This window comes from Notamacropus eugenii, chromosome 1 (assembly GCF_028372415.1).
Source record: "Notamacropus eugenii isolate mMacEug1 chromosome 1, mMacEug1.pri_v2, whole genome shotgun sequence".
Classification (NCBI taxonomy): domain Eukaryota; kingdom Metazoa; phylum Chordata; class Mammalia; order Diprotodontia; family Macropodidae; genus Notamacropus; species Notamacropus eugenii.
Window position 1 is genome coordinate 401,242,693 of NC_092872.1, and position 8,977 is coordinate 401,251,669.

The 8,977-nt window shown below is 35.6% G+C and overlaps 1 protein-coding gene across 1 annotated transcript in view; it reads left to right on the forward strand.

Annotated features, from left to right (window-relative positions):
• The window catches only part of DOCK2 (dedicator of cytokinesis 2), a 480,195-nt gene that overhangs the window by 233,361 nt on the left and 237,857 nt on the right, over nucleotides 1–8,977 (forward strand). The window lies entirely within an intron of this gene.

Here is an 8,977-nt window from a genome sequence, read left to right on the forward strand (position 1 = left end):
ATCCTAAATAATGAGTGGGTCAATGAATAAACCATAGAAACCAAAAGAAAAAATCTTAAAGAGAATGATTATGACACAACTTATCAGAATGTTCATGATATGGCTAGCAAAGTTCTCAGAAAATTTTTGTGTCTGAAAATATTTACTAACAAAAAAGAAACATAAGGGATCAACTGAGTGAGAAAATAAAAAAACTTGAAAGTCAACAAATTAATAATGCTCCCAAAGGTAAAAAGTAGTCTTGAAAAATAAAAAGGTGAATAAAATTGAAAATGAAACTTTTCAAATGATAAAAGAAGAAATTGTTTTTGGATACTAATAAAATTAATAAATCATTAGTTAACGTGACTTTTTTTAAAGACAAGGGAGAAGTCACCCAAATTAACCTAACAAGAAATAGAGATTTTAAATAACTCAGACTTAGAAAGAAAAAATCAAGCAAGATATAAAATGACATGGGGGCAGGAGACAGGGTAAAACCTGGTTCAAATTGATTTATATATTAACTTTAATAAACATTTAAAGAATAGTTAACTCTTCTACTACAAAATGGTTGCTCAAAATGAAGTCTTTTTATGATCCTGATGAGCAAACCAATGAAAGGATGAAGCAGAGAAAAAGAACTATATATCAAATATTAGTAATTAATACTGTTGCAAAAAATTTTTCAATACATTTTTTACTAAGGAGACTATAACAATATATTAAAAATTATTCATTATAGCAAAATTGGACTTATACCAGGAAGAAAGACTGGTTACACCCTGAGAAATAATTATCATCATTAATCACACAAACAATAAAATTTGTAAGATTAAATCAATAAACAGGAAAAAACCCTTAAAACATAACAGTCTTTTATCTTAATCCTCTTATTCCTCTCCCAAAGTATAGATATGGAACAGCCTTTCGTTAATGTGATGAAAGTACATATTTTAAAATCAAGAAAACATTACTTCTAACGAAGAAATATTGGATGATTCCCCAGTAAATTCATGGGCAAAAATAAAAGGATACTTATTCTCTTCAACTATTATTTAGCAAATGATTTATATAGAAATACTAGCTCTATCCATAAGATACACATTAGAGGGAAATTAAATGTAAAAGAGGAGGCAAAATTATTTCTGTTTGGAGACAATATAGTGTTTTACTCAGAAAACCCTAGAAAACCAGCGAAGAAACTGAGAAGCTAATGATTGTCTCACTTTCTTAGTCCAAATAGTTGAATTAGTTTGGACAAATAGTCCAAAGTTTCTCAGTCCAATATAAAAGGATCCATCATGTAAAAAATAGAGAATAGAAGGAGGCACTTTTTACAAGTATGATTGGAAGTAGTGGAAGGGAAAGTTTTAACCAGACTACAGATAGAGGAAATTATAAAAGACAAAATAGGCAGCTTTAATTATTTAAAATTATTTAAAAGCATTTGCCAAAACAAAGCCAATGAACCTATTATCCAAAGAGAAACTAGTCATTTAGAAAATGATTTTTTATCAAGCATCTTGGATAAAAATCTTATCACTTTAATATGTAAGGAAATTAACACAAATTTATAAGACTAAGATCTATTCTGTATTACATGTAGCCAGAGAATCTGAGCCAACCTGTTGTTTTAAAAAGAAAAATACGATTAAGAAACATGAAAAAGTTCCAGATCATTAATTATAAGTGAAATGCAAATTAAAATAACTCTGAGGTTTCACCTCCCACCTATGAAACAAAGATAATAAGAGATCAAAATAGGTCAATGGAATAAGGAATATACTGTTAATATACTGCTGATGAAATTAGGAATTGGTTCAATCACTCTGTTGGAACCCTTTAACACAGCAATCTCACTAATGTATAAGCCAATGTCAATGACAGCAAAAAAAAAAGGTTTCATATTTAGGAATGTATTTATAGCATCACTCAAAAACAGAAACAACACCTGGAAACAGAGGAGATAGCTATTGATTGGGGATCAGCTTTTCTATGTTATATGAATGTAGTGGAATATTATTGTGAATAAGATGAACTAGAGAGCAATAAGAAGTCTTGTATGAATGGATTCAAAGCAGGAGAATGGAACCAGTAGATTTATAAATATAATAACTATAATGATGCAAATGAAGTCATATATTAAAGGCAACAAGATTCAGATCAGATGCAATGATCAATATTATTCTGAGATAAATGGAACATATTTCTTCCTCTTGGCAAAGAAATGCTGAACAATAGACCTGTAACAGAGATTCTCAGTCTTGTGTGTGTCATGGATCCCTTTGGCAGTCTGGTAAAGCCTAAGGAGCTTTCATGTGATAAAAATATATATATTTTAAAATCAACGAATGCTTTTAAATGCATACAATAAAATACTTAGGAAATTGATCATATTGAAACACAGCTATCAAAATATAAAAAACAATTAAGTTCAGAGACACCAGAGTAACTCCTGGTTTATAATGATAAATATACGGTCAATTCTGGTCACTCTCTCAGATGGTTTTGCTTTGTCAGGGTTTTGTTATTGTTATAAGAGAGGGTTCTACAGAGGAGGATATTAGGGTATTTGAGTATAAAAATATAATGCTTTATAAGCATACTACAGCAACCACCAAGAAGGCTAATAAGGTAGATGTTGTTATTTCTCTTCTAAAAAGAGTAACTTTTACAAAGAAATGAGTTGATTCAATGATATAAATAGGGGTTCAGCAAGAAGATCTTTGATGTCCCTTCCAACTCTTAATTCTATATTCTTATGACTCTATCCTATGTTAAAAATTGATAACAATGTCAGGACTGGACCCTAGATCTTTTGATTTCTAGGGGTCTCTCCCTTAGACTGTTCTTACCTTTGACATCATCACTTCAAAGGGTATTTTCTCTTTTAGATCAATTCAACAAATTTTTATTGAGTTTCTGTTATGTGCAAGATAATGTGCTAGATCCTGTGGAGGAAACAAAAAAAGAGTACTGCAAAGTCCCAGATTCCAAGGAGTTTCTAGTGTAAAGTAACTACCATTCACTGCTAATCAGCTTTGTCATCCTAGAATATTCAAATAAAACTCCAGAATTCAGTAACAAGGACAACACATATCTAGCATTTTATTATTCCTAAAGTGTCTTCCTCTTAACAAACTAGGGATGAATGTAATGAAGGTATTGGTATATCTGTTTTCAAAATAAAGAAACAGATTTGCAGTTTAAATTAAGTCAAATGACTTGTAGAGTCAGAACTCAACACTCAACCCATTTTATTCCAGATCTCTTGTTCTTATCATCATGAATAGACTAGGATGTGGAAGGGAGCTGTGCTCTGACTGTACAATGCCTCTGCCTTCCTCCTCTATCCCCTGACATCTGGTTACTGAACTACTTTAATCTGATTCCATTTCTCATGCCTACAGTTTGCACATAATGCCTAACAATAGTCAGTGTAGTGGAAAGACAATTAGATTTGGAGTCAGAAAACTTGGGTTTGGATCTCAGTTCCTCTACACATTTATTTTAAGTCAAAGTCAGATGCTGCTCCTTGAATAAAACCTACACTCCTCCCTACCCAGTATTTTTCTCTATCCTACCCTTCGTTATTAACATTCTCTCCATCTCAAAATTTCTTTGTATGTACTTTGTATTTCTTTATTTATATGTAAGTTATAATCTACCTCCCCTCCCTCTCCCCAAATAGAGTATAAGCACCTTGGCGCCAGAGGCTATTTCATTTTTGACTTTGCAAAACCAGAGGACATACTTAGTAAATGTTTGCTGAATCGAAAGCAAGTCAAATTGAACTCTGAAGCTTACTTCCTTTGTGACCTTGAATGAGTCCCTTCATGTCTCTGGGTCTTAGTTTTGTAACGTATAAATTGAGGGAGTTGGAATAAACAGATTCTAATTTTGTTCTAAATTAATCATCTGTTCTTCTAGTTTTAAATTAATCATCCTATGGACCACCATGGGCAAACAATTTGCCTTTTTCCTGGCCTAAAGGTCATTTCTTCTCCCATTCTACCCTTTTAGGAGACTGCTGGTGTCAGCTGAACATCCCCTGGACTTTGTAGCTTCTGGCAGTGCCTTGTCCCTATAAAGCCTGTCTTTTAATATCAATTTGTTTGACAGTGGAAGTGCCCCTTAGTACCTATAACAGACTATCATATCCCATAATGACTTTGCGTGGCCTTGACAACACTGGTTATCTTAACAGTGCCATAAAGATCCTAATAGGATGCTCCCTCATCTTTATGGTATTGATAGAGCAGGTTATAGAATTTTTATTTACTTAGAGCTATAGAGTCCTAGACTTTCCTAGTTAGAAAGAACTTTGGAAACCATTAAACCTCTTTATTTTGTAGGTAGAGGAGAAAACTGAGATCTGAAAAAGAGCAATGACTTGTCTAAGGTCTCTCGAGCAGTTTATGGGAAAGACAGAACTAGACCCTTATTCTTCTGACTTCAAATTTTGCAATCTCTCCCATAGAATTACTTAGATTTTTGTAGAGATTCCCATAGAGTATCCTGAGAGATCCATAGATTTTCATAGAGATTTCTTCATTATCAGTTTTGCTTATAATTGGAGATGGGCTAGGAACAACTACATCCTTCCCACCTGCCCTCCCCTACCCTTGGGATTCTTCTTGGTTTCTTCCCATTTTCCTTGCTTCCTTTTACTAACCCTATGTATTCTGAATTTTTTCTCTTATTTATCTTACTCCAATTTATACCTTTTCTCAAAGCTTCATGTTGTAGAAAAAATAGATTTGGAATCAGAAGATGTGGTTTCAAATTCCATTTACTACTGACCTTGGAAGAATCACTTTAACTCTGATCATTTTTTTCCTCTGTAAAATGAAGAGTTTGGAGTAGGTACATTTCTAAAGTCTCTTCCAACTCATAAATCCTATAAACAGCCTTTGATCTCACAACTCCTTTTTGGGAAGCTTGGGTCTATCTCCATTGCTGAATATTTTTCATATTTTGGTTTGTTTTTATTTTTTCCTTCTGTCTTCTTTTGCTAAACATGTGTTGTCATTTTCTTTGTTCCAGGAAGAGGAGGAATTTAGTAGTTTGAATTAATTGTTCAATTTGTTGTGAGTATTTTTAAGATTCCAAAAGAAAAGCATGTGGAAAAAGACTGAGGCATTTTATGAGCTATCATGTTCATTTTTTTCTAGGAAAGGGAATAGCTCAAACTGAAGAGTATCTCTCCACCCCTACACAATAGAGATCTTCAAGGAAGTACCAGATGAGAAATGTTGAGTGTGTAACAGTAGAGATTGTTTTTCAGGCACAGGTTGGAATGGATAGCCACTGATGTCTCTCCTTCCAACTCTTCAATTCAAAGATTTTGTGATCTTTCAAGAAAATGTGAAAGTAGAAAGAGTAGAAAGTAGAAAGAGTGTGAACTGGGACCCTTGCCCTATAATTATCTGTGTGATCCTGGGCAATTCATGTCCCTTCTCTGAACATGTTTTGCCTCATCATCCCTTGAATAAACTCAAGGGGTTGGACAAGGAGATATCAAGTCCCTTGTAGCAATAAATCTGTGATTCTGGATACTCTATCATATTATATTCTAAGATTTACTGTGGAACCTACAAAAATTAAGGGAAAATGCTTCCTTTTACCACACAGAACTACCTACATGGGATGACAATAAATATGAAACAACTGAAGAACAAAGAGAGGAGCAGAGCATGAAGTACAAACTGCAAAAATGTTCAGAACACAAAGAAAACAGAAGGTGACTAGGAAATTTGCTTGGAGCAATCAGGCAGTCCTTGAAGGAGATCAACAACCAGTCAACAAGCATTTTATAAAGTGCTTACTACTATATGCTAGGGATAGTGCTAAATGCTGGGGATTCAAGCAAAGACAGAAAAGGAGGGGTTCCTACTCTCAAGGAGCTCACAGTCTAGTGGAGGAGGTACAATGCAGACCACTATGTACTAACAAGATATATACAAAATAAGTTGAATATATTCTCAGAGGGGAGGTGCTAGCATTAAGAAGGACCAGGATTGTTGAAGATGAGGCTGGGAATCATTCCCGGAAGGAGTGTATGTCAGATGTCTTGGAAATGTCATGCTTTTCTCTTCCCCTGTTTCAATACCTGCCAGCAGCAAAAGATGTTTTGTTTCTCTCCTTGAGATAATTCATCCTTTTCTCTTTTGTACAGTATATTATTTCTGGTTATGGGACCATCCTTGGTCAAGGGTTTCTTTGAACTCTGAGGAAGTGCTGAGTAATGCGTAACTGTTCAAATAAATTGCTCAAATGACTCACCCCATTTGGCTGATAGTTAAGTTTCAGTGTCACTCTGACCATGTCTGTCTATCCCCAAAATGCTTGTGCTACTTATAAAGCCAAATTCAAATGTAGAGTGGAGGTCTCAGCATTTAATTGATGAGTAATAACAATGTTTTCTATATGAGGAAGGTTGGATTTTGGTGGGATGCGATTTAATATAGTGTATTTAAAGATCCCAAGACCTTATATAAGCTATTTCTTATAATTCTTCAATAATACAAGCTTTTATTTGTTTCACATCAGATAGCTGTTTGGTGTGATCACTTTATCTTTTCATTTCAGTTGAGTTTAAACCAAAATAAGACTTCCCTCTGAAACCACTCAAAATGGCTCCTTAGAAAATGGACCTTTAATTTCATTTAAATCCCATTTTTCTGAAATAGACCTTATCTCTTATAATAAACACTGTTATTTTAATGAAAAACATAAGGAATAAAATCGTTAACAATCTGCTTTAATTTCTAAACTCATTGTCTTTCACATACAGTGAGGCAATATCTTGGTGAAATATGAAAAGCACCCTGGCATTTAGTTATGTCAATCAGTTGTCCTGAAATGAGTTTCAGTTGGGACCATCAATGTCAGTGATAAATGTACCAGAAGGGGCAGGTGTTCTTTGAGGATCTGATAGTTTCATGTACAAAAATGGAGTGAAAAGCAGCAGGAACACTACGAGGCTATATGCATGCGGAGGTAGATGTTGTCAGTGAGGAAACTGCAACTTTGCCTAGAGTCTTGCCTGATTTGACAAATCTCAGAACAAAGTTTCTAGTCTCTAGCTTCTTATTTGGAGATGAAGCTGAATAACACTGGAGTGAGAGGGAACAAATGTTGAATACAGAATTGTCCCAAGGTTTGCTGTCCTTGTTACTCCCAACATCTAGTTCATCTGTGCCTATGGAATCATTTTCTTTCCTTTAAAAAAAAGCAATTTTTTTCCTTGGCATGTAACAAGTTTCTTAGCATGGAATTTAAAAAGGGACTTCTTCAAGTAAAGCTCATGTTGAAATCTCAGCTTAGTTAATGAAATTATAACACCTTAAGACTGGGTGGGTAGAGGAACTGGGGGAAAGAGCCCTGCATTTGGAGTCAGGAGAGCAATCCTGCCACTATCACCTACTATCTACATGACAAGTCCCTTACTTGTTCTGGGCTTCAGCTTCCTCAGCTGTTAAATGAGGAGATTGGCTTAGATAGCCTCTAAGCTTTTTTTTAGATCTAAATTTGTGATCCTGTGGGATGCTCTTCATTAAGGGGCAGCTAGGTGACTCAGTGGATAGAGCATTGGGTCTGGAGTCAGGAAGTCTTATCTTCATAAGTTCAAATACTGCCACAGACATCTCTTAGCTATGTGACCCTGGGCAAAATCCCATGACCCTGTTTGCCTCAGTTTCCTCATTTGTAAAATGAGCTGGAGAGGAAATGACAAACCACTCCAGTATCTTTGCCAAGAATACCCCAGAAGGGGTCACAAAGAGCCAGACATGACTGAATGACAACAACAACTGTGTTTGTTCGGTCAACCGCCCAGACTTTTTATGTGATGATAATATGGGTTCTAGACCTCATTCCATCATTACTAGCTATATGATTTGGGCAACTCATTTTATTTCCATAGAGATAATAATACCTTATTTTCCAGATGGCCCAGATTTTTAAGGTCTTGGGCTCGTTGTATTGATAGGGAAACCAAGGTCTAGAGACAGAAGTGACTTTCAAGGGATCACACACATAGTAGATGATAGAGGCCAATTTCTGTTCACATCTTCCCAATTCCAAGTCCACTACTCAAACCACTATTCTGCCATGAATGTAACTGGTTCTGTGGTTGTTTCTGTGGTAGCTCTATTGAAACAACAACATGTGATTTCTTCTCACTCGTGGAGTTTTCCCTGAAGAAATTCTCTGTCTTTTGAACCCAGACCCATTACAATCTTCTGAAATATTACTCCATATCTTCTTTATCAGAGTTTAAGTTCCCATGCAACTTCTGCTGCTGATATCTTCTCCCTTCCCCTTCCAAGAGCTCCCCCAAGGTGGTCCTTGTGGCAGTTCAGAAACTTGTCCGGAGGGGGTACAGCAATGCCACTCTCTCTGAGCCTTCTCAGGTCAGTGAGAAGGGGCACTGCCAGCTTTCACCATTCTTCATCCTCAGAAGCCTGAAGGTGTCCTTCTTTGTCAATTTCAACAAACATTTACTAAGTACTTCCTCTGTACAAAGAGAATGAAGATAAGTAGCTATAATATAGATTCTGTTCACATGGAGTCTACTGGGGAGTGTGCCATGTAGGTAAGTCACTGTACTATAAAGGGCAGTGAGATAACCACAGAGCAGAAATCTAGGCAAAATACTAAGAGATATTGGAAAGAGAGAGATCAAGTTCATTTGGGGATAGGTGTAATGTGGTGGGTCAGGGAAGGCTTTATGAACAAGTCAGCTCCTGAATTGGGTCTTAAAAGAAAGGAGGAATTTCAGCAAGTAAAATCATAGCTGGTTCCATTCTTGGTATGGTAGATGGCATGAGCAAAGGTACGGAGATGGGAGAAGGCAGGGCAAGGATGAGGGAACAGAACAATCCATTTCAACTGAAATATAGAGTACATGAAAATTGGGAAGGAAAGGTAAACCCAGATCTGTAGGGGGACTTGAATACCACTACTGAAAGTTAATACTTTTTCTCTTCCC